Source organism: Lampetra planeri, chromosome 36 (assembly GCF_965212315.1).
Source record: "Lampetra planeri chromosome 36, kcLamPlan1.2.h2, whole genome shotgun sequence".
NCBI lineage: Eukaryota > Metazoa > Chordata > Hyperoartia > Petromyzontiformes > Petromyzontidae > Lampetra > Lampetra planeri.
This window is the reverse complement of record NC_136142.1, coordinates 4,834,155-4,858,484: the sequence shown is the minus strand read 5'-3', so window position 1 is coordinate 4,858,484 and position 24,330 is coordinate 4,834,155.

Here is a 24,330-nt window from a genome sequence, read left to right as displayed (position 1 = left end):
AAGAGACCCGACCTTGTATATATACTGGTTGAGGGGGGAGGAGCCAGGGTAGGCCCCTGGATAGGAGTTTTTATTTATTTATTATGATAAGGTTGGTGCGGCTGAGGCTGCTGCTAGGACTGATCCTTTGTTATGTAGCCCTCCGTCAGTTCAAGGATGGCCTTGCCTAAGCCGCACTTCACCACGCTGCATGAGGACTGTGCAGGCGTCATTCCCCACTGATTTTAGCTGCGGCAGGGGACCAAATTGAGGCCGCCAGTTTCACGGCGAAGTTGCGCTAACAACTGCGTCGTCAACGTGCGTGCGTATGTACATTCACTTGGCACGCAGATCTATTTCAGCAATCTCCGTGCCCTCGCTTTCACCGAACATTCCGGTTTAGAGAGGGCAGTCAAAAGAAATAACGGCTGCTTTTCCATTCACCGCACTCACGTACGTATGGGGCCGTCCATAAATGACGTCACGCGACTTTTGAAGATTTTTGACCCCCCCCCCTCGTCACACGGCGTCACAAAAAGTCAGACCCCCCTCAAATATGACATCACAAAACTCTGCCCCCCCACCCTCCAAACCATATTTCCATTTTGGAAATAAAACATGCTTAAAATCGCTTTAAACTAGTGTCATTGTAGTGCGTATTTAATGTGGCGCTGCACTCTGATGTTGTAGGAGGAGACATTTATTTAAAAGTCAATTTAATTAAGTAGAACTTGTTGTCTATATTTATTTAAAGTTGCGCATTTTGATGTGACGTCACATTTCTGAACCCCCCCCCCCTCGTCGCACATCGTCACAAATGTCTGACCCCCCTCCCCCCCCCCTAGGTGCGTGACGTCATTTATGGACGACCCTAATGTACTCACGTGCGTAAGCACGTTGCGAAAATAAGTTCAACGTAGCACGTTCATAGCGCAGTGCAACTCACCACGTGCGTGAGTGTGGTGAATCGAAAAGCATCCGTTATTCCTTTTGACTGCCCTCTCGAAACCGGAATGTTCTGTGAAAGCGAGGGCACGGAGATTGCTGGAATAGATCTGCGTGAAAGTGAATGCAGATCGATCGCGCCACACACAGGCACGCGCGCATGCGCAGAGAGGGCAAGCGAGAGGTTGAAGTGGATTTGTACGATTTTGCCCCGGTGGATCCACGTCTGTGTTATTGCACTATGCACCGCAAATTTTGTTCCTGGGTAGTAAGTGTTATTTCGTAATTGCTTATGCCTAAAAAGTATAGAAGATGGCTGTTATTCCCCACAAACTTAGCTTTTGTGACTAGGAAAGTGATATTTTGAAATTCAACAGTCTGCATTTGTGTTTTACCATCATTTTACTGTTTCTCCTTGAGGCTTGCAAGACACGGAAAACAGCAAAATGCCTTTGAAAAAAACACCAGAGCAAAGTGAATGTAACCACCAGAATTATCCTATGTTCCTTTGGGTGTGGTGGCGGTTGTGGTGAGTGCACTGAGCAATGAACACTTGAGTTTATCAGCCACAGATAACATTCCTCCTGCTGCCTGCTGTGATCAGCATGGTGAAGTATGGTCAAATATAACCAACACAGCATCAAAAGGCCTCAAGAAATGGAATAACACAGGGCTGAAATTGATTGATGACTGCATTCTCTGAATTATAAGATGCCCTTTATCCCCCCGGTATTTTAAAGCAAAAGTTTGGGTGCTTCACAATCTCGTTGGGGGTTAATCAGAATCAGAATGTGTATTTATACTGGAGAAATACGATGAGCTATAAAGTTTTTTTTTCAGATTTGTACAACTTTATTGAGACCAGGCACAACTTTGGAGTTTGTCTTACATTCCACAATCTCTTACAATCTATAAAATACGATATTTTTAAATAATTATCGGTGAATATATTTAAAGCTTAGATTGTGTTACTGTTTGGTATAGCTGTGGTTCTCAACAATCTCGAAAACATCAACGAAAATACAAACTGAATTATTATATTTTAGTGACAGCAATGGCTATAATTCAATAAGTTTAGCAAACTTGTTTTTCCCTCATTACAGTAATTTTTAATGAATGCAGCAATATAATAAAAAATTGCAGTTAAACTCAACAACAACAGGGGATGGTAAAAAAAAAGTAGCATCTGTCTTAGTATATGTCCACGGCACTTCATAATAGGATCCAGCATTACCACAGGCAATATGATGCATGCAATATACCCCATGCCAAGTGTATCTCCCGCTGTGGCTTATATAAATTCTCCAAACTACAAGTCAAAAGAAGTGCATCGCTCGTCGGATGCTGGTTATATCAACAAAGCAGGGCACGTCTGTTTGGAGATATGCAGCACTATAGGGAGCCAAGTTTATCTTCACAGGAATTATTCTGCATTTTAATGATGAAGACACGTGGTTCCTTTTGTGTTTGTGCGCTTGTGTTTTCTCTGACAATGTTAAGTTTCAGATAATGCTCATGTTTGTTGAGTGCGTTGTTGCATAAGTGTTACCGCAAAGTGGACAGCTGTCCGTGTGTTCAATAGCAATTAGCCGGGAAAGGGGATATGCTGCCGTGGAATATTGCTTAGTGCGCTGGACTTGCGATCCAGAGGTTTGCATGGGTTCGATCTCCCTGTGCGGCAGCTGAAGCAACGTGGCAGGCTGCTTGAATCCCCATCACACTTCTGTTCACCAAGCAGACAGTTCGTGGGTCGACAGGCCGTGTGCGGTGGGTTAATGTGTCGTCCACTCCCACCGCTTTGAAAATATCTGGACAGCGTGTAAGAATGTTCTTGGTTCTTTCGGTAAAGTCAATAAAACATAATAAAATAATTTATTTTATTATTTTATTATTTCCATTCTACGTGACTTTACCGAAAGAACCAAGAAGATTAATCCCTGCAGTCACGAAAGCTTTAAAGCGTGTAAGAAGATATAAAGTCACGTAGGTGGTGAAATAAAATATAAATAAATCACGACGTGATTTTAAATAAAATACAAATATATTACGAGGTGATTTATTTGTATTTTATTTTCTACCTACGTGACTTTACCGAAAGAACCAAAGAGTATGGATTCCTGCAGTCACGAAAGCTTCAAATCAAGGTGTAAGAAGATCTTCATATAGAGATCATTCTAGTGGAGCTCACCCTTCTGTCCGCAGAGGCACGAGTAAGAATTTTCAGGGCTGCATCTTCAGCTTTACACCTTTACCCAGCAACGCCTCACTCAGTCAAAAGGCACATTTTTAGGACATATGCATATTATGTATGGCAGACGGAAGGGTTGGGGGGGGGGGTAGCAACAGCTTCTATCGATGATGTCAAAGGTGAATGTTAAGGTCCTTCATTCATTCAGACGCTGTCTCCCCGACAGACCTGTTCTCCACCTGAGAAGAGAAATAATAACATAATAAAAACATAAAACAATACAATTCGCACGACGTTTCGACTACAACACAAGCAATCATCATCAGGTATGAAATCAACGGCAATATTTTTTTTTATTTATTGCTTTGGATTTCACACCTGATGATGATTGCTTGTGTTGTAGTCGAAACGTCGTGAGAATTTGTATTGTTTTATATATAGATTATTTTATTATTTCCCTTCTACGTGACTTTACCGAAAGAACCAAGAAGATTAATCCCTACAGTCACGAAAGCTTTACATCGAAACTCCGCATCTTTTTACTTGTAACATTTCCGGGAGGTGTGGATGAAATTGTTTCATCTCTGTGATGTTCATTGGACAAAATTACACTTACCATTAAGAGTACCACTTTCTTTCTCATATCATGTTCAGTCAAGGGCACATGGCTGATATGAGAAAAAAATAATAACCTCCTCCAAAAGATTATTTTGAGAATGTATTCAGTGGAAGAACTACCATCCCCCCCAGCTTCTTTACAATTGTAACAATAAAATAATGCGCGAATCTTTGCAAATCCGCTTGCCGAATGAGGACCCCCTCATATATATCACTCATCACTAACATCGCAAGGAATCAAGCTGGGGTCGCCGTGCCCCATTGCGATGGGTATCAACCACTGGGCCATCGCTCCACACAGCTGAGGGCAGGAATGGTATGAGGTGTGGGGCTTTGGAAAAGTCCGCAGACAGTTGTTTGGCCAGGGCCTCTGCACATAGTTCAGCGCTCCTGTGGACGGGCTAAGAGAGCAATGCAGTCAGCTTGAGGCAGAGACCAGTGAAGAGTGGAACAATACTTGTCTTTGTATCTGTACAGATACATTGTTATTTATTAATGGGCATGCAAATATAATAAGGTGAATGGAAACGTGCTAATTCATTAATACATGCATTATTAACACATTCGTTAACACATTAAAGGAATCAATAGGAAACAGTTCAAGACGGAACGATGAATAGATAAATGAAATAAATAAATAATAGGTGCATAATTTTTTTTAAACGTTACTTGTTTTTTCGTGAATACATTATCGTACAAAGTAATCAATGAGACACAATTTAAGAATGAACAGATGCTTTGTTTTTGTATGAAGGATAGAAAAGGCGTGCTGAGTGTGTTGTTAATAGATGGAGGGTTTAGCTTCGCAATGTCGTTCTCACGCCGCTGCTGCTGCTGGAAGGGTCTGTACTAAAAGGGCGTTTGAGAGAGGCTCTCCAGAGACTATTTGGCCTACTGGCACCTCCCTTCAGGCAAATGCAATCAATAGCCGATCATCTCCGAGTAAGGCTTCGCCAAACAAACCCGAGTATTCAACGCATTGCGTATGCATTGGGAGGTCATCACGACCAAAGTTGGGCCAAGGAATCATTAAAACCATCTCACACAAAAGCACTTAGTCCAGAAATCCCTCCCTGCTCTCATCACCACGGCACATATTGGATTTTGACCACCAGTTCGCGGCCTGAATGGGACCCATCAGCATAGACAAATAAAGGGAACAGCCAACTGGGCCAACTTAATGACTCACAGCCGTGACCCGCAAAAGCCTTAAACAAAACTGACTTTTTGGATTATGGGCTCGGGGCATTGGCAATGACTGATGGCTGGAATTGTGGGTCAGAACATATCCAGTATTTTATTTTTTTCCTTTTTCAGACAGAAGATGATGATTTCCAGAGCAGGTGGACAGTCACATCCCGGATTATTTTCACAGCCGCACATTAAGTACCAAGGTTAGGAGCCTCAAGTGCCAGATGGAGCGACGTCAATTGAGACTTCGAGCGAGTGGCATTGACACTGACAGGCATTTATTCAACAGCAAGCGGTATATACACACAATAAAATGTACTTGAAGTTTACATCGATAAAAGAAAAAACAGCATTCCTTGCACACGGAAAAAAATATATATGTAAGATAAAAGAGGACTTAATAATTAAATACAATTGGCATAATTTAATTCAAGTAACATCGTGGTGAACATAACGCCTCTAAATTTCGATTTTAAGCTTTCGTGACTGCAGGGATTCATCTTCTTGGTTCTTTCAGTAAAGTCACGTAGAATGGAAATAGTAATTATTTTATTATGTTTTATTTGTATTATTTTATTATTTCCATTTTACGTGACTTTACCGAAAGAACCAAGAAGATAGCGCCTCTAATGATTTGCAGGAATCATGCAAAATAATAACGTAAAGCATACAACAGGTAAAAGGTAAAGGTGGAACCTCTGCAATTTGTTGCTTGCACCACTGCTGGCAGAAGGGCCTCTACTCGAAGGAGCTCTAAGAGAGTCTCTCTGGAGGGTATTTTGCCTACTCTTCCACACTGGTCAGACCTATTACAAGAGGTGTGAGTAGACACACTTCACCCCTCACCACGCGCCGGGTGGACAGAGCGGTGAGGATGAAGAAGCTTGCCCATTGTTTCATTCGTCACACCGGGAGTTCAAAACGAACCGGTGACCTCTGGATTGCGAGTTCAGTGCAATAGCCATTTACACCACAGCAGCACGGAAGAATAAAAACATGTAAATGTTTACGTGCGTATCGAGCATACGTACAACGCATTATTGCAGTCCTGCTTTACAGTATGACCCTGTTTTCAACAATCGACTCATTCCCGTTGTTGACGAAATCGTGATAAAGTTGCTGACTGGTCACGAAGGACTCAACTCTTACAAGTGGTGGTGGCGGCTAAATTACAGAGCTCAGCGGTTTGGTTTGTCATCGAAAATCCCCCTCCTGATGGCAGAGCTGTGTGCTCCGGCTTAGGACAGATCTCCAACAAGACAGCACTTTCGTGTGTCCCTGGGGCGAACAAGGGGCACGATCTCACACAATCAGGGCTGCTCGCTCAATACTCTTATGCGGACATTATCCCACCGAGGCTTCTAAGCCATATCTGTGTTTTCGTTGCAGTAATCTTACTTTCTCACGGACATTGTCATTTTATATTGTACTTTTTTTCTCGCATACAAAGGATCTTCCTGTTTTTTGGCACTGTTACTAATCTTACACGTGTAATGCGGGCGTAAGCGACCTTCCGGATGTGACGTCACGAGGAGGCGGAGCCAGGTGACGTGGGTGAAAGGTTGGGGTCCTTAAGCGGGTAAACCGGAAAGAGGAGTCAGTCGGGTTGTGAATGGAAAAGGGTGAGGCCACGAGGGCGAATGAGAGGAGGGGGGCACCGCCGGCGAGCGGGAGCCGACCCCAGAGTACAGCCAGGAAGGCTGTGTGTTAGAGGCAGCGGTGTGGCTGCAGAGAGTCGCAGGAGCGACGAAGAGAGAGAAGAGTACAGCCAGGAAGGCTGTGTGTTAGAGGCAGCGGTGTGGCTGCAGAGTCGCAGGAGCGACGAAGAGAGAGAGACAGCACGAGTCTGTCAGAGCGCTGCGGAGTAAGCAAGAGCGAGAAGAGCAGCAGCGATTACAGCCAAGGGGGCTGAGAGTGAGTAACAGCAGCGGAGCTGCTGTGGGGCTGCAAGAGCGACAAAGAACAGCAGCGGGGCTGCTGATGGTGACTGGAGTGACATCGGAACCAGCACTGAGAGAATAAGAGAGACAGCCGTGTGGGAATGCAGTACGGACCAAATAAAGGACACTGAGCCAGAGATCGTGGTCAAGTCTTTTATTACACTGGTGTCAGAAGTGAAACGGCTTGTCAAGACGGCTCGGAAGAAAGAATATTCCTGTGCCATCATCTGCTACATCATCCGACTTACGATTGAGACAGATGGCGCAGCTGGAGACCTGGAAAATCGTGCTGGCGAAACCGTGTGAGCTCACCACGCCGACGACGGCAGTGGGGAGAGCCGATGGTGGTCTGCAGGCCGACGCCTTGCCTGCGCTGCCAGCGCCATCTGCCACGCGGCACGAAGACGCCATCTTGGGCGTGGCAGGGGAGAAACGGCGGGAAGCCGCCATCTTGTCTTCACCGCGGCGGGGAGACGCCGCCATCTTCAACATCGCGGCGGAGAGGCAGCCTTGCGCTGCCATCTGGAGGTGCCGCGGGGTGAGCAGCCTGCTGTGAGCTGCTGTTTTGCGAGGGGGAGCTGCGAGGAGAGGACGACGACGCTACAGCTGCTGGGGCGGGAGCTCTCCCGTCCTGGCTCGGGTGCGTGACAACGGAGCAGTCAAGTCGCCGAACGAGTTCTGCGAGACGACTCAAGTTGCCGCCCTGCCGTCCTCTTCTTGCTGCAGCCCCGGGCGGGTCGTAACGATACGCAACCGGCCTTTACACACACCTCACCCATCTTTCGAGGGCCGGGTGGGGGCGATTTTGTTTTCTCTCATGACTCGATTGTGCGGAGCGCGGTTCGGACTGTGAGTATGTCTGTGTAATAACGATGAACGCGCTATCTGCTTGTTGCTCGGTGTCAATTAAAGTGTGTACGTGTGTTGAGAATGGACGGAGAGTATGCTGTGCTTGCTGAGTGTTAAATTGTGTGTGTGCGCTGCGGTGTGGAGTTGTTATATTGATGGCGAAGTTAATTATTAACTCGGGAGCGTCGGGTATCTTGCGCTGTATCATCTCGTGGGTTACCTTGTGCGATGTCCTTAATTGGAAAATATATATATATTTTTTGGTGTATTGTGCTGCGAGGTGCTATGTGCGATGTGGTTGTTGCAAGAGAGAGAATATTTGTGTTGTTGCTGCAATGTTACGACTGGATTAATGGTGTGTTGGTTACCTGCAGATCGGTTTGCTATTGTGCTTAAATGTGCGCGTGTGATCGCGATATGCTGACTGTATGTGCTGTTACACCGTTCTGTACGGTTATGGGGTGCGATGCATTGATTGACTATTGGGATTGGGATGTTATTAATTGTGCGTACCTGTTTGGAAATTGGTAACAAATTCGAGGGGGACCCTATTATTTGGTCGTATGGATGTTATGTACACGCGATTTTGTGTATATTATGGGTAACGGCGCTTTGTGAGAGAGAGAGCGCGCTTTGAGGGTGCGTGATGACGCCGTTGTGGGTGTCTCAAAGGTTAATGCTAATGGGACCGTAATTGGCGCCAAGTTGCGTCGCGTATTCGGTTGGTCGCATGCAGCCACGAGTTGCTTTGCGAGTTGGGTTGTGTAACCAATGTGGTTGGTAAAATATTGGTTAAAAATTCCCCGATATGACTGCTGAGCGCAGCAAGCTGGGGCTGTGCGTCTATCGTTGTTGGGATTGTTACAATAAGACGGGGGAAGCAATTTGTGACCCCCAGCAAAGGGAAGCTGGGGTGCACGAATGGAGAAAACTGGCCACGTGTTCGCACGTTGGGCCGCCATTTTGCGCACACGCGGGGTATGGCGTCGATGCGCTTTGCGGAAAGGGCCGCCATTTTGAGTGCGCGCGAGATATTGCGCGAACGCGCTGGGCGAAGGGGGCCGCCATTTTGAGCGCGCGGGAAAAACCTCGGTGGGGCAAATATTCCATCTGTTATGCCTGCCATTGTTGATTGGGTGATGCACGAGTGGTGGTCACGTCGGCCTATGGCTGATGGCTGACCTGACAGCCCGGGGCGAAACCTCCGTGGTATGTCTTAAACTAATGGGCTGTGTGCTCATATGGCTCGGGGAGTCATGGTTCAGTTGTGCGGTGGCAGACTGAACCTGGTGTGCCGGGGGCTCACGGGTTTTGGGTTAGGGCGTTATTGTCTCTATGAGAACATTACCCCGTGGGGGGGGTCGTTGATATCTGGCCTTGCCGAGGGATTGATCTTCCCTTGGCTATGAAGCACATTTCAAAGATTGATGGAGCTTGTCTGACGGGGTTGCAGTGGCAGACGTGTCTTATATATTTGGACGATATCATTGTCTTCAGCCGCACATTTGAGGAACATTTAACACGGCTGGAGACAGTGTTCACGAGGATGCGCTCTGCGAATTTAAAATTTAAACCAAAGAAATGCCACCTACTGCAACGGTCCGTCCGTTATCTGGGGCACATTGTGAGTGCTGAGGGGGTGTCCACGGATCCGGAAAAGACGGCGTGCGTCCGGGATTGGCCGACTCCGGCCACCGTGGGGGATGTTCGGCGGTTTTTGGGATTTGCCTCGTATTACCGAAGATTTGTGCCGGGTTTTGCGACGATTGCGAGGCCCTTGCATCTCCTTACGGGTAAAGGACGGAAATTTGTTTGGGGACAGCCGGAAGAGGCGGCCTTTCGGAGTCTGCGTGATCTATTGGCTACGGCTCCGACATTGGATTATCCCGATTTTGATCGCCCTTTCATTCTTGATACGGACGCGAGTGACACAGGTAATGGGGCGGTATTATCACAGTCTAAAGGGGGCGTAGAGCGCGTCGTGGCGTATGGTAGCCGAGTCTTGTCGCCTGCGGAAACACGCTACTGTGTCACTCGTAGAGAACTTTTGGCGGTTGTTTTTTTCCTACGGCAATTTCGACCGTACCTTTACGGTCGTTCTTTTATTGTGCGTACGGATCATGCGGCCTTGCAATATGCACTTAAAATGGACCAGCCATCGGGACAGTGGGCACGTTGGTTGGACACGCTGCAGGCATTTTCCTTCCAAATTCAACATCGGAAGGGAGTGCGCCATGCGAACGCTGACGCACTTTCCAGATTACCAGGGCGCGCCCCTTGTAAATGTGCATCGGGGACGCATAGGTGTTCGCCGATTCTAAACCCCCCTCAGCCGCTTACGTTGGCCGTCGAGAAGTCGGATACTCCGATGGAACCGGGACCGACTGACGGGGTTTTGAATCTGCCGCGGTCTGTCTGGATTCGGGAACAAATGATGGATGAGTTGTTGTTGTCCATGCGGAAGCGGTCTATGAGGGACAATGGGAGTCCGAGTACGGCTGTGGGGCCGCGAACCGCTCTCCGAGATGGTCTGCTTATGTGGCGAGAAGGGTTCCAGGAAAGCTGGCGTGTGGTGCTACCAACGTCCTCGCGATTCGAGTTGATGAGAACTCTCCATTGTGACACACTATTGCATTTAGGGGTGCAGAAGACTTTGTTGACGTTGCAACGTCATTATTTTTGGCAAGGCTGGTGTGTGTCCATCGCTGATGGGATAGTAAGGGAGGAGCATGGCCGAGTGCTGCTCATCCCCGAAATGGCACTAGCTGAGAGTATGGTAAATGGATGTTGCCGTGGGTTGACGACCACGGTGAGGGTTACGGCGAATTAAACGTTACCGCTGGGGAGCGTGGCTCTCTCCACGCGAGGGTGTGCGATTAGGGGTTGTTGGTTTGTTGAGAGTGACTGTGGGTACATGCTGTGTACGTCTGAGGTCTGTGCTGGTCCTCAAGGGAGGACTGCTGGTGGGTAAGAGCAGAAATTTTTTTGTTGTTGTTGTTTTCACGTGTAAATAATATTGCTGTTAAAATGTAAATACTGGGGCGTCCATCGCGGTTATTTGGGTAATTATTGGGGTTTTCTTAAGCGGCCCGGAATTACATCATCTCCACTATCCTGGGGCCGGGTGGCTGTCGTGTATGACATGCGGATGTGCGTTGTTGTGCTTTGTGCTGTTGTTGTTCTTGTTGTTATATTACATGCTTAGTGTCCTTTAAGGGGGAAGGTCGGTTCACCGCATTACGCTTTGGTATTGTTCAGCCGAGGTCGGCTGGGTTTTTTCTATGGGGGAGGGTGGTGTAATGCGGGCGTAAGCGACCTTCCGGATGTGACGTCACGAGGAGGCGGAGCCAGGTGACGTGGGTGAAAGGTTGGGGTCCTTAAGCGGGTAAACCGGAAAGAGGAGTCAGTCGGGTTGTGAATGGAAAAGGGTGAGGCCACGAGGGCGAATGAGAGGAGGGGGGCACCGCCGGCGAGCGGGAGCCGACCCCAGAGTACAGCCAGGAAGGCTGTGTGTTAGAGGCAGCGGTGTGGCTGCAGAGAGTCGCAGGAGCGACGAAGAGAGAGAAGAGTACAGCCAGGAAGGCTGTGTGTTAGAGGCAGCGGTGTGGCTGCAGAGTCGCAGGAGCGACGAAGAGAGAGAGACAGCACGAGTCTGTCAGAGCGCTGCGGAGTAAGCAAGAGCGAGAAGAGCAGCAGCGATTACAGCCAAGGGGGCTGAGAGTGAGTAACAGCAGCGGAGCTGCTGTGGGGCTGCAAGAGCGACAAAGAACAGCAGCGGGGCTGCTGATGGTGACTGGAGTGACATCGGAACCAGCACTGAGAGAATAAGAGAGACAGCCGTGTGGGAATGCAGTACGGACCAAATAAAGGACACTGAGCCAGAGATCGTGGTCAAGTCTTTTATTACACACGTAATGTAACGTATCGTCAATAGGTGATTCAGTTGCAGATAATTTCATCAACATATTTGTGAGATAGTAATTTTTCTCAAGGTTTCATATCGTTTTCTTTTGTTCCCAAGTATAATTCAATTGTGCTATGGGTGTAATGTCACGAGGCAAAAAAAAAATCTCCGTTCAGAAATATGCAGATAGCAGTGTATCACCCGGTGTTAGAGGATGTCCCAGGGGGAAGATTTGTGCGCGTATGTTGAACATTATTCGGTGCACCTTACAAAGCCAACCTCGCTGATCGGAGGTGCGGGGAAGGGCATCGAACTAAAAGCTAGTTCTAAAGGAATGAGTTTTAAATGTAGATTTAAAAAGTGTACAGCTGCAGTAGCTTCCGAATATCGGAGGAAACATCACTCCAGACGGATGCTGAAGCGCGTATGAAAGCGCACGATGCAGTGCCCGTCTTTGGTCGAAGGCCAGCCAAAATATGATGTCAGAACGACTTCTGAAATAGCTTGAACTGGTCTCTTCATCTTACAAGTGCGTCGGTTTTCGTGGCTGCGCTGCACAGCTCCCCGGCGTGCTTTCGAGTCGTACCGCATGTTGTTCGGCACGACGTGTGGGTCTTGTGCTGCACGTGCTGGGAGCTGAAGACGTTATGTGGACACGTGGGAGCGATACGTTGGGCAACATGTTGCACGACAGCATTGGCCACGACCCAAAACAAAGCAAATCAGAGCTCGGTTTCTTCATCCGCAGTAAAGTGACTCTCGTCACGTTACCCGAATATATCGTTAATCGCATGCCAATCAAACAAAAGCGTTTCAAGTCACGGAGCTGGCAAAAGCCAAAATAATACTCTCTGCTTCTTTTGGTGAAGTCAAGTAGATAGAAAAAAACTTTACCGAAAGAACCAGAGAATATGGATTCCTGCAGTCACGAAAGCTTCAAATCAAGCCAAATTAAGTTAAAGAACTTTGATATAAACAAAAAAAGATTTTGCGCAAGCTTTGGTGAGAAACCTGAGACCATCCACGAATGGCAATCGAGAGACCTGTTTAACCGTGGCACTCTGCTCAGGCAACGGACCACATCGTTTTACTTCTTGGGCACGACAAGAGATATCAACATAAACTCGAGTTTTGCCAATATCTCTAAATCGCAATTCGAAAGCGAGTGATGCAATAACCCGTGTTTAATACTATTCACTTTAATTAGTCGTGGACAGAAGCCCGGCGTCCCTAAACCTCTGCCACCATCCCCCGCGCCACCCGTATTCTGCTCTGGCCCACGGATTCGATCTCGGTGTTGTGAAGCCCCGAACCCAGCCTTCTGTCGCCTTCTCTCGTTGATGCAACAAACGCGTGGAATCATTAATGGCACAAATCGCTGTTTTAGACCCGTGTAAAAATAGCGCGAACAAAAACAATTCCTGATGAAATACAGGACGTTCATTCGTCCCTTGCTTTGGCGCCTGTGATGAAATAAGAACTCGGAGAGAATAAATAAAGCGCTTTGACACGTACACCCTCGTAATCATGAGTGACAATCACCGCAAATGTTAGACACCCCGCGTGCACGTTTGCCTCTTAACGATAATATATATAATCACTGATATTGTGATGCATGAACCACTCACATAGCAGGGGCAATGTCATCGTGCTGATGAGTGACAAAGTCTATTGTGGTACATGCCACACTCATCCCACGGTAAGATATGCAAGGCCACACACGTCACTCTCAAAAGAAACGTTGGCATGTATAAAGACGCACACGGCACAATGTACCAAACACAATTATATTGCCGTGTTATTCCAATTGGGGGGTGAGGAGGGGGCACAGTGGGCCACACACTAAGCTTGACGAACCTGGCTACCTGACTTCAATTCCCAGCCCCACTGCTCACATCGTTGACGAGTGATATATGCATGTCGTGGTATCGGACATAGGCCTGGGCACCCCAATTCCTTCACCAACCAACAGTAAGCAGGGTGGTGAAGTATGGTCAAAGAAACACGCAGTGAGGAGACCTTCATAGGGCAGTGATTTAACAAGGGGCAGATCATATATGCATTCATGATGTATTATTGTTATTTCTGTTGTGTTCTAGATTTAAAGTTTTCGTGACTGGTTCTTTTCGGTAAAGTCACGTAGGTGAAAAATACAAATTAAAAAGAAATAAAATGGAAACAAAAATATTTTATTTTACTTATTTTTTATTTTTCACCTACGTGACTTTACCGAAAGAACCAAAGAGTATTTCTGTTGTGGCTTAACGGTTAGAACACTGGACTTGCAATCCAGAGGTGGCCGCGTCGATCTCCCTAATCAGAAAAATGTACGGCACTATGAGTGGCGGATTTGTGCCAGATATGCGCGCCACGTGTTTAAGCAATAATACAAATTTACTTTGACTTGACTTGCAACGTTGGTGCAAGGCACTTAAATCCCTTCGTCACTGTCCATCCAGCAGCAAAAGTGGGTCCATCGCCAGGCCATGTATGATGCCTTCCAATGCATCTGGTAAGCGTGGAGGAGTAAGCCAAATACCATCCAGTGGGACTATCACGCCCCCCGCCCCTGCCACAGTGGTGGCCCTTCTGCCAGCAGTGACGTGAACAAGACATTTCAGGGTTGCACCTTTACCTAATGGCACCTATCATTATATAACACGTAGCAGAAATCCAACGCTGAATAAAACAATCCTGTTGGACTTACGTCACCATATGTGAAGCCGGGGCTGTGGGGCACTCTACAATAGATACATCTCAACAGGCGTCACAGTCATGCACATTGAATGAAGGGTGGACGTTGGGAAGGACGAGTGCTTGAATTCAGCTGAGCAATGTCGATTGTGTTAGCTTTCAGCAAACGCAAAGCCAGGCATCGTCCTTCGCAAAGCAAAGACAAAGATCCCCCGTATAGCCTGTAACAGACTGTTGGAGCGAGTGCTGTTAGCGAGCACTTATGAAGGCCGGCAAGGCACACGAGGGGGTGGGTGGCCAACACCACGCTCGGCCGCCTTTCTCTCCCCAGTGGCGATGTTTACACACCACACCAGGTACTCATTTGAGGCTGAGTCGACGTAGGGGAGGCCCAGGACCGGTTCAGACAATCGTCACTGGTGGTGGTGGCCGTGAGCGGGAATCGAACTCAGGAGGCCGGGTTCGTAGCGCAGCGTAGCGCTAACCACTCCGCCACCGCTCTCAAAAACCATACCAGCTACAGCCCGCAGATAGAAAACGTAGTCACTGACAATACATGAACCGCTGCCAATGAGCAAGGTTCGTTTGTATTGTGCGCTGCCAGAAAAATACATCCATCATCACCTTGCACTGTGATTGATAGCAACACAGAATGTGATGCAGTGAGTTTTGGTGCAATGCAATTTAGATTTATTTTGCGTCTAAATGCGCATTCTTAATCTCCATTGAAAAGGTAACTGCAGTGGCATTTTAAATTGATATTTTAACTGATTAATTATACCTGAATTTATTTTGCTTCAAATTCACAACCACGTGCTCTGTCAAAGAGTTTATGGCTGTGGTCAAATAAATATCATCATCATCATCATCATCCATGATCAATCTACTGATGGATGTAGGTCTCCTCAAATCATGTTGATCATGGGAATTTTTTATTCTTCACTACGCTGGTTAATGGAGCTAACCACTGTGGGCCCGGCTCCACTGCTTCACCACTGCTCACGAATCGTGGGAACTCTATTTACATTGTATACAATCTAAATAATACTTTCATGTCTCAGTGTTACGCAGCATACATTAAAAGACTGGAAAGTATTTAAAACTAAATTACTTAAACGTTTAATTTTACCAGGTAAGGCCTACTGAGCTATATAGCTGTATTTCAGAAGCGACCTGGCCACAAATGATAGCTCAATGAGGTTGCTTGTAACGTGGAAATTTATAGCAGCCAAATGCTCTAAACGCATGTTTCTAAATGTGGAGGAAAAAACCGGAGGACCCGGAGAAAAATCCACGCGACCACGGGGAGAGAGACATTCAAACTCCAAATCAGGGTCGGAATCAAACCCATGACCTTCTGCATACCAGGCAAGGTCGTTAACATCTCACCACCACAGCGTCTTGAGCTCTGAGAAGGGTGAGGTTGGACTGCCTGTTGGTTCTTGCCGTCATCTGAAATATTAGCTAAATAACTGGAATTCTAATGTGACAACGCACTTTATAGACGGGACATTTTTTTTCTGTGTATAATACCAAAACAATGACATCCAGTGTGATACGTGAAAATGTATGCAGTTGCATATCAAACATCACTCAATATTAATGTAACTTTGTTACATTTCACAAAGAAGACGTTTTTTCTTTTTGTTGCCCGAGCACAGTAATTGCTTTATATATATACGGCTTAAAAACACATTACAATTCTGTCAACTTCATTAGTAGTTCTGTGTCTGCAATATAGTGGCGGTACATTACCCAAATTGCAATCGAAGTAACAGTCACACATTGAAAGCTTGACGTTGTTAAGTTTCTTTGGATTGTCAAATTTTAAAAGCTATTTAATTATTTTTACTTACATTGCTTCATATGATCACTGGCAACTTGTAAGACAACGTGGTACATCTGCTAATTTAAACATTATCTGATTTATCGATAGAGATCCTAACTTATATATAACGTAGTTTCTAAGATGAATGATATCGCTTTGTTTAATATGCACGTAAATCATACCTATAAAACATCACAAAGATGTTTGTGCAGATATTTTTTTGATTGAGCGAGAAAATTATTTGAAGTTGTCTACACATTTTTGTCGCGATCTTATGTTTCATTTAGATTTGATCACATGTTTAATTAATTTTAACGGTCATTGGGAATTGTAACGCAACTCGATATTATTTACTTTTTTTTCCAAACAATATTTAAAAGTATAGTACATCTCTTTAAAATTGAATTTCTGGACTTTTGGTAAAGGAAGCTAGAGATAAATTAAAGTCTCGTAAATCTTAAGTTGCTTTGAAAAGTTCGACACACGTATGAAACAAAAGCGAATGGGCAGAAAGGCCATCTCTCAATTTATAATAAAATGTATTTTGTTCTTAGGCCTATCAGCCTAGTGGACTAATATTTTCCAAAAGCATTTATTTAAGCAGACAAACTTTGGACAGGTTCTAACACATTCTGGGTATAAGCTGCAGTTTAGGTCTATTACACACAAAAGCTGCTGCCTTGCCAGATTCTATATAGATATGTAAAATATTCACCATGCGCTGTTGGGGAAACACTTGCGCGTTTTAACGCTTGTCCGTGGAGAAATGCATACGGTGCCGTTTGGCAGGCATGCGACGCAGCGCCGACGAATCCATTGAACACTCCAGACACTTGGCTGTATTTGCAATGCCTCTTAGAAGCCGGAACCCACAGCGAGGGATAGATACATTGAGAGCACTCGAGAGAGGACTCTTAGTGGATACGGACTTTGCTCAGCTGCCGTCCCACTCACCCACTGTCTCATTTGGCCCGCATATTTTCCGTGTTAGTTAAGCTGATCATGACGAAGTCGTCGGGGTGGGGGTGAATTGGGTGATTGATTTCATGAGACACGTGCATTTACTTGCTTGCTCTCCCACATTTATTATGCATGTGTAACTGTGTGGTCTATCCGCAAGCTCTTTTTGATCATCCCTCCCTAATTACGGGTCTATTCAGTTACACTTATTAGTCTATACACGAAGTCGATGTTGCTAATATTATTTATCCTCTTAAATTCCAGTTGTTTTTTTTACGAATGATTCATAGCATATTTTATTTGTGGTGTATGCACATTCTTAATTGTCTGCAGTCGTTTCGTACAATGTTACGGCTAACATGAGTACAAACATTTTACCAAGCGTCTTTGATTCATTAAATTGTAAATTCACAACGAAGTTGTTGAGTCAAGCGACGTGGAAGAAGAGTTAGGGTCGTCTTTATTCATACTGGAAGTATGGCAAAAGCACAAAAAAGCAATGCAATAAAATGTGAAAACAATTAGAAAGCTCCATGAAAAATAATTAAAGTCAATGTGATTTCCTGCTCAATTGGGCATTGAGCCGTAAAAAACCGGACCACCACTGTTGACTTTCCCACATATCGCAGTCATTGTCATGCGGTAAAAATAATAATTTGTAACGTGCCATCGTATCATGAAAACGATACCATCGTTGGCTACTTGATGAGAGTCGTATTTCAGGAAGGAGTCGTGTTGGCCATCGAGTACTTAAGCTTCTGCTTGAAGAGGTTAATCATCCTCGTGGGTTGGAACGTTTCTTATTGAATTGTCCGGGATACACATTTTTTGTGTGTGCTTACTTTCTAAGCAGAAGAGGAGCCAGTGCCCTTGAAGGTCTCTATAAATATCCCTGAATAGGTCATGCGGGCAGGCAAACAGTGCATCGGTGCTATTTCAGAGGATGTTCCAAAGCTTCGCCCCGTTCACCAAACCTCCGTGCTACGAGCACAATAGTGCAACGTGGCATTTGTTTGAGAACGTTTGGAGGATTGGTTGTTAAACTGAGACGCGAAAGGCTAAACTCGCCGGTGTATACGAACTTTAATACACCCCTTTAGAGAGAGTTTATTGTTGTACTTTGACGAGTTCAATGGTATAAGCCGACAACATGGAATGTAAGTGCATCAGTGGTGTAACGTGACAGGTTTCGGTGTGTTCCATCAGACTGCGCACCGTTACGTGTCAATGTTTTGCAAACAAACAAATAAACAAAATCCCTTTCAAAATGTACGCCTATGAGCCGTTTGGAATATGTACATTGTTTTCTTCCAGTTTTTTTAGTTCACGGATCAGAGACGTGGCCGACAACGACGAAGCGAGTGAAGGAATCCAGACCGTTGTCAGAGATCTCTTGCAATAAGTAAGTTGGCAGTCGAAGTGCAAGCTTACAGAATCAAGAAGCAGCGAAACGGGCATCATGGGGGAGGAGGGGAGAGGGGGGGGTCACTGATTACATTGACCGTTGTTAAAGCGAAATAAATCAAGTGCAAATGGGCAGCGAGAACAGCCGATGAGACGTGAGGGACAAATTGTCTCCGAAGCGGAGACTCTCGGTAAGGCAGCGGAGAAAGGGGGAAGGCAGCAGGGGGGTCAGTATCAGCGAGGGGTTGGGAGGGCCACGGCTGCAGAGGAAACAACAGCGAAGGGGAAAAGGAGAGGGTGCATCCATTGTTTTTCACAGTTAGAGCACCAGGTGCATGAGAAGAATAATGTAAATAATGCGCGTGTCGATGTATCTGCGAGTGGAGCGTCAGCCCACGTAGCCACAGCGCTGTGCGACAGCCATCTATTTCTCATCCTCGTCATCCTCGTCATCCTCCTCCTCATCCCCCTCCTCCTCATCCTTCTCCTCATTCTCCTCTTCCACGTCGTAATCCTCCTCACCCTCCTCCACATCCTCCTCATTCTCCTCCTCCTCCTCATCCTCCTTCTCTTCCTCCTCCTCCTCCTCTTCATCCTCATCCTCCTCATCGTCATCCTCCTCGTCCTCGTCATCCTCCTCACCCTCCTCCTCATCCTCCTCATCATCATCCTCCTCCACCTCCTCCTCGTCCTCGTCATCCTCATCATCATCATCCTCCTCATTCTCCTCATCCTCATCATCATCCTCGTCATCCTCATCATCATCCTCGTCATCCTCCTCCTCATCATCATCATCGTCATCCTCCTCCTCATCCTCCTCCTCATCATCATCCTCCTCCTCCACCTCCTCCTCGTCCTCGTCATCCTCACCCTCCACATCCTCCACATCCTCCCCATCCTCCCCGTGCACGGCGTCAAGCAGTCCGCCCCGGGCACGCCGTGACGCAGCTGCCGCGCAGCGCGAGTCGATGTGCGGCCACGCTCCCACGAGAGACAAGCAGCGGAAGTTCCCCGCTCACCAGAACAATGACGGGCAAATACATTTAATCAGCAAGACAAAACAAAAGAATTCCAAAAACGGACAATTACGACGGTGTAAAAAGAACAAAATGGTGACCTCAAGTCGACTGTTATTCTGCGAGTGGTAAGCCATAGTAATTATGACATGTATGCAAGTACCGTCACTTTGGTCTCTGGAGAGAAAAAAGAATAGAGGCTCAAAGGAGAGCAGAATGATGATCCCTTGTTTTCAAGCTGTGCACTGTTTTCCCGCTGCAGGGATGGAGCAATGTCATTAATTAACAACGACAACATTAACAACAACAACAACAAGTACACTCCTTGATTCAAGGCCGTAATTATAATATATATGGGGGGGGGGGACACACATCCCCCCCCAATACACACCCCCCCCCCCAATATTTGAATATGCTCAAAATGTCCCCCCCCCCAAAATATTGCTATAAAAATATATATATTTAAAAAAATTGCAATGCTATGTAAATAAAAACAACTATTTGCTAAACCTTGGCCACAATATCTGGACTTGTCTTCATATAACAATGCATTGACTTTTTGTTCATATGATTATGGTTGTACTTTATGAAATCCTAATCTCTGCCATTACATACAATGAAACAAGAAAAGGTAAAAACGAAAACACAGCAATGTAATACAATACATAGTGATTTTTTTTTAATATTTTAGGCAGGAAATGGCAGGAAATTTATTTTAAAATTCAGATTTTTTTTTCTGGGGGGGGGGGATCCCAAACCCCCTGGAAGATTTGGTCCCCCCCAATGTTGACTCCATGGCTACGGCCTTGCCTTGATTACGGAGTTGCATGCACACGCCCGACTGGTGAATTGTGGGTACATGTTACGTCGCAGGAGCGTGCGAGATGGTGGCGGCGGCTTGGGGAGGTCTTCATCCGGCAGCGGATTGGCCAAGGCCGATGATTGATGATTGATGATGATGACATAAATTACAGCCTTTTGGCAAACCACTGCTGGATGAAGGCCTCCGAAAGTAGTGTTGATTATGGGGAGTTTTGCTTTCTTTCACATAGCTCAACATGCTGGTCATTGCAGTTTGGTGAAAATGTTTTATTTTTATTTTGCAGAGGGACACCTGGGTGTTATTGTCTGTGTAAGCGATTGAATGTTGCCTCGTCGGCAACTTAGAAAAGATAACGAGACAATTTATCCGCTTTCTTTCTATATAAAAAAATGACTTATCGTGTACAAACAATGGAGTATTTTCATTACGTTAGCCATGCTTCAAAACTCAATCGCTGTTATTGGAGAGGAGGAGGGGGGGGGGTAAGAATGTACATTTTAAATATAACAATTTTAAAGATATATTTGTACCATATTGCAGTGGAAACCGTACTCGATGTACTACTTGAATGATTGTTTCAAAAGTAGAAAATATCACACATCTGACATCTTATAATTGTGTGAAATTATCAACTCAGGCAGTAGAGCTTTCTTTTGATTGGGAACATTTTTCACTTCTTCAATGCTGCATATAGTACTTTCAACTCTTTTGACTTATGACTGATCTCTTCCATACCACATGACTTTTGTAAAACTTCGTGAAGGCAAAGTTGTTGCACTATATATTGGACTCTTTTTTCCAATATGAAGCTGATGAATAAATTATAGGCTTCACCATTTTTGGCAACAATACAGGTAAGATGTTCAAACACAAAACTAAGCTAAACAATGCAATGAGTTTACCAGGCAAGGCGCACTGAGCTATGCAGCTCTTTTTCAGAAGCGACCTGGCCACAAATGATAGATCAACGAAGTGGCTTATCATGTGGACATTTATAGCAGACAAATACTCTAAATGCACGTTGATACTAAATGTAGAGGGAAAAACCAGAGGACCCGGAGAAAAATCCACGTGACCACGGGGAGAACACGCAAACTTCAAAGGTACAGGCGTCAAGATTTGGATCGAACCCACGACCTCCTGTATACCAGGCGAGGTAGTTAACATCTCGCCACTGTGGCGCAAAGACCAAATGGATTGCTTGACCACACCACTGCTGGTGGACGAGCTTTAGAGAGCACCACTAGAAGATATTTAGCCTACTCTTCCACACTGGTTAGACTGTGTCTGTTCACCATCCTGAAGGACGACACATTTCTGCTCGTGTTTCGTTGTTTCCACTGCTCAACTTTGCACATCCGTCTCATTGTGCCTCTTCCTGATTTCCCGTAACCTTGCTCAGTTCAAGAGTGACGGTGGTTTTGTATCAGCTGTGCTATCAAGTTTTCTTCAGTGAAGGCACGCTGTGATATATCTCTTTCGGGCGATGGTCAGCAACTGTGATAATAATAATAATAAAAAAGTACGTCTCAGACAGGAGACGCTGCGCCTTCCAATAGCACATGCAACTGATAAACTTGCATGTGCACTTCAAGGTCATGTTGCTACGCAAAAGTATCTTAATTCGAGGGTTTTCACGGTTTCGTTTTGTCGGGTTGTGTCCAACGTTTCGCTCCACGTGCTGGGAGCTTTTTCAGGACCTGAATAGACCCGCTCACGCTCTCCGTTGATCATTTAAAGTTGCTGACGTTTGCTGGCTATGCCTGTTACTTCATAAATACTTCTAGGTAACTATTCATATGCCAATTAAAAACTATTTTTTTAAATGTCATTCTTGTCATGCTCTCATCTCTCGGACTCTTTCAACAAAACAAAACAAAATGCCACGAGTAGATTCCCTTCATAACGTTTCGTTGTCCTGGCAGCCGCAGGCTAAGCACGCTCGGAGAGCCACCCCCCCCCGCCTCCCTCGGCAATTTGTTTTAATTTTAGCTGGCGTTTTTCACGCGTTGGTGTCTTGTTGTTGTGCGAACACATCAGCCCTCGCGTATTTCTAAGCCAGGCTGACGTCCAACGGTGAGAAAAAAATAAAATCGTCAACCAACCCCCAAGGGTAGAGAGAGAGAGATTGTTCAACTCATCTGGATTATTGTTACTCGTCATCGGCAAGCATCATGTTGGTGTGTCGCAAATGGCCCCGCGGTGTAAACAAAAAAAGTAACTCTTTCGGATCACGAAGGTGATCGTGTTAAGTGGGTAAATTGTGTGCAGGTGGCCACGAGTGAATAATGTTCAGTGAATGGATAATGCTGCTCGGGGTTTGCCCGTGGAAGCGATCAGGACTGGGGGGTTATCGTACAGACTTTCCTAGGTGGGACCCTCCGTAGCCATCGGCGGCGCGAGGCACAAACAAAGTCGCCAATTTAGAAATTGCTTTGAGCTCCGAGGCGCCAGATTCGCTAAATTAATACAAGAAACGCAAATGTATCATCGTGAATTTAATTCCCAATAAATATGTAATGCTGATTAAAATACAAAAAGTTAAATCATCTCTCTCATCCCCGATCTTGTTTGTATCTTCTCTCATCTAACTCCATCTCTTGCCTACGTATCTCTCATATCGCTACATTGATGTCTCATCTGTATCGTTCGTCTCTTATCTCACGACTGCTTGATCTCTTGTCTTTATCTATCTGTCATCTCATTAGAAGTTTATAGAAATAAAGAGAGGGACCTCCACCATCGCCCATTGGACACCCGTATGGTCACGTCTTAAACAAGGACATCTACGAATTGGTGTATAAACCTCGACTGGATTCAGAGGTTCCCCTCCCCTCCCCCTCCCTCCCTTTTCCCTCTTCTCCCTTTCCTCCCTCCCCCCTCCCTCCCCTCCCCTCCCTCTCATCCCTCCCCTCCCTCCTCAGCGGTTGGAACTTCCTCCCCCCTGGCGATCTTTGGCTGTCGATCACCTGCCCCTCTTGAGACCCGGGCGAAGATCACTGGCAACGAATCCAGGGACCAAAGGGAAAACCGAAGATCACGTGGTGGCACACTGTTGGCGAATACCTTGAAGGCCAGCTGTGGGATCTGGTGGAGGGTAGATAGTGCCACTGAGGTGTGGTGCCATCAACAGCTTTGGCTAAGATATATTTATGGGATGAAGGCATTTGTAGATATTTAAACCGAGTAGCATTCTGAAAACATTCCTCTTGCCCTCTGGAGGTTGAGGAGTTCCACCGGAGGTCATGTACAATGCACTTCTTGGGTATCCATCTGTGTTACACAGTTTTATTTCGTTTCCATGCTCAACCTTGTGCTCATTCACACTTGACTTGTCTCAGAACGAATTCGAATTTGTTTGTCTTTATTTAAACAAACTCCGGGTCAAGTATTACAATTATTCATGATTTAGCAAAAAAATTCAATATATTTTGAAGTGAAATTTATGCTTGCTGTTATATTGTATTATTAATTTAGTACAATTTGAATATCTTTTAATCAACAATTGTGTAACACCTAAGCAGGGATTAACATTCGCCAGTATGCAGCAGTGGTTATAGTGCACAAATCGTCACTTTCATGTCGTCTGGCTCCAGAACGTAACGTCAGTGATGCTGGCTAATTGTTCACACCAATGGCGAGTGCTGCAAAATAGGAATTCAGGAACCTGTGACATACTTCTCAAGAGTAGACCATTGTGATGAAAAAATATATAATTATATCTAATTTTGGTAAATCGTCCGATGAAGCTGGTTGTAATCACCCGCAAAACTTCGTACTCAAATTTGAAAATGCTGTGGGTTTAGTAATTGTCAAGTTTGGTTTGCATGACAAACCTTACTGATGGTGGTGGTGCATTAACGACACATTTATATATATGTGAATTTTCTTTTTGAACAAAATGTGTCCCTATATACAGTAAAACCTTGGATTGCGAGTAACTTGGTCTGCGAGTGTTTTGCAAGACGAGCAAAACATTTAAATAAATATT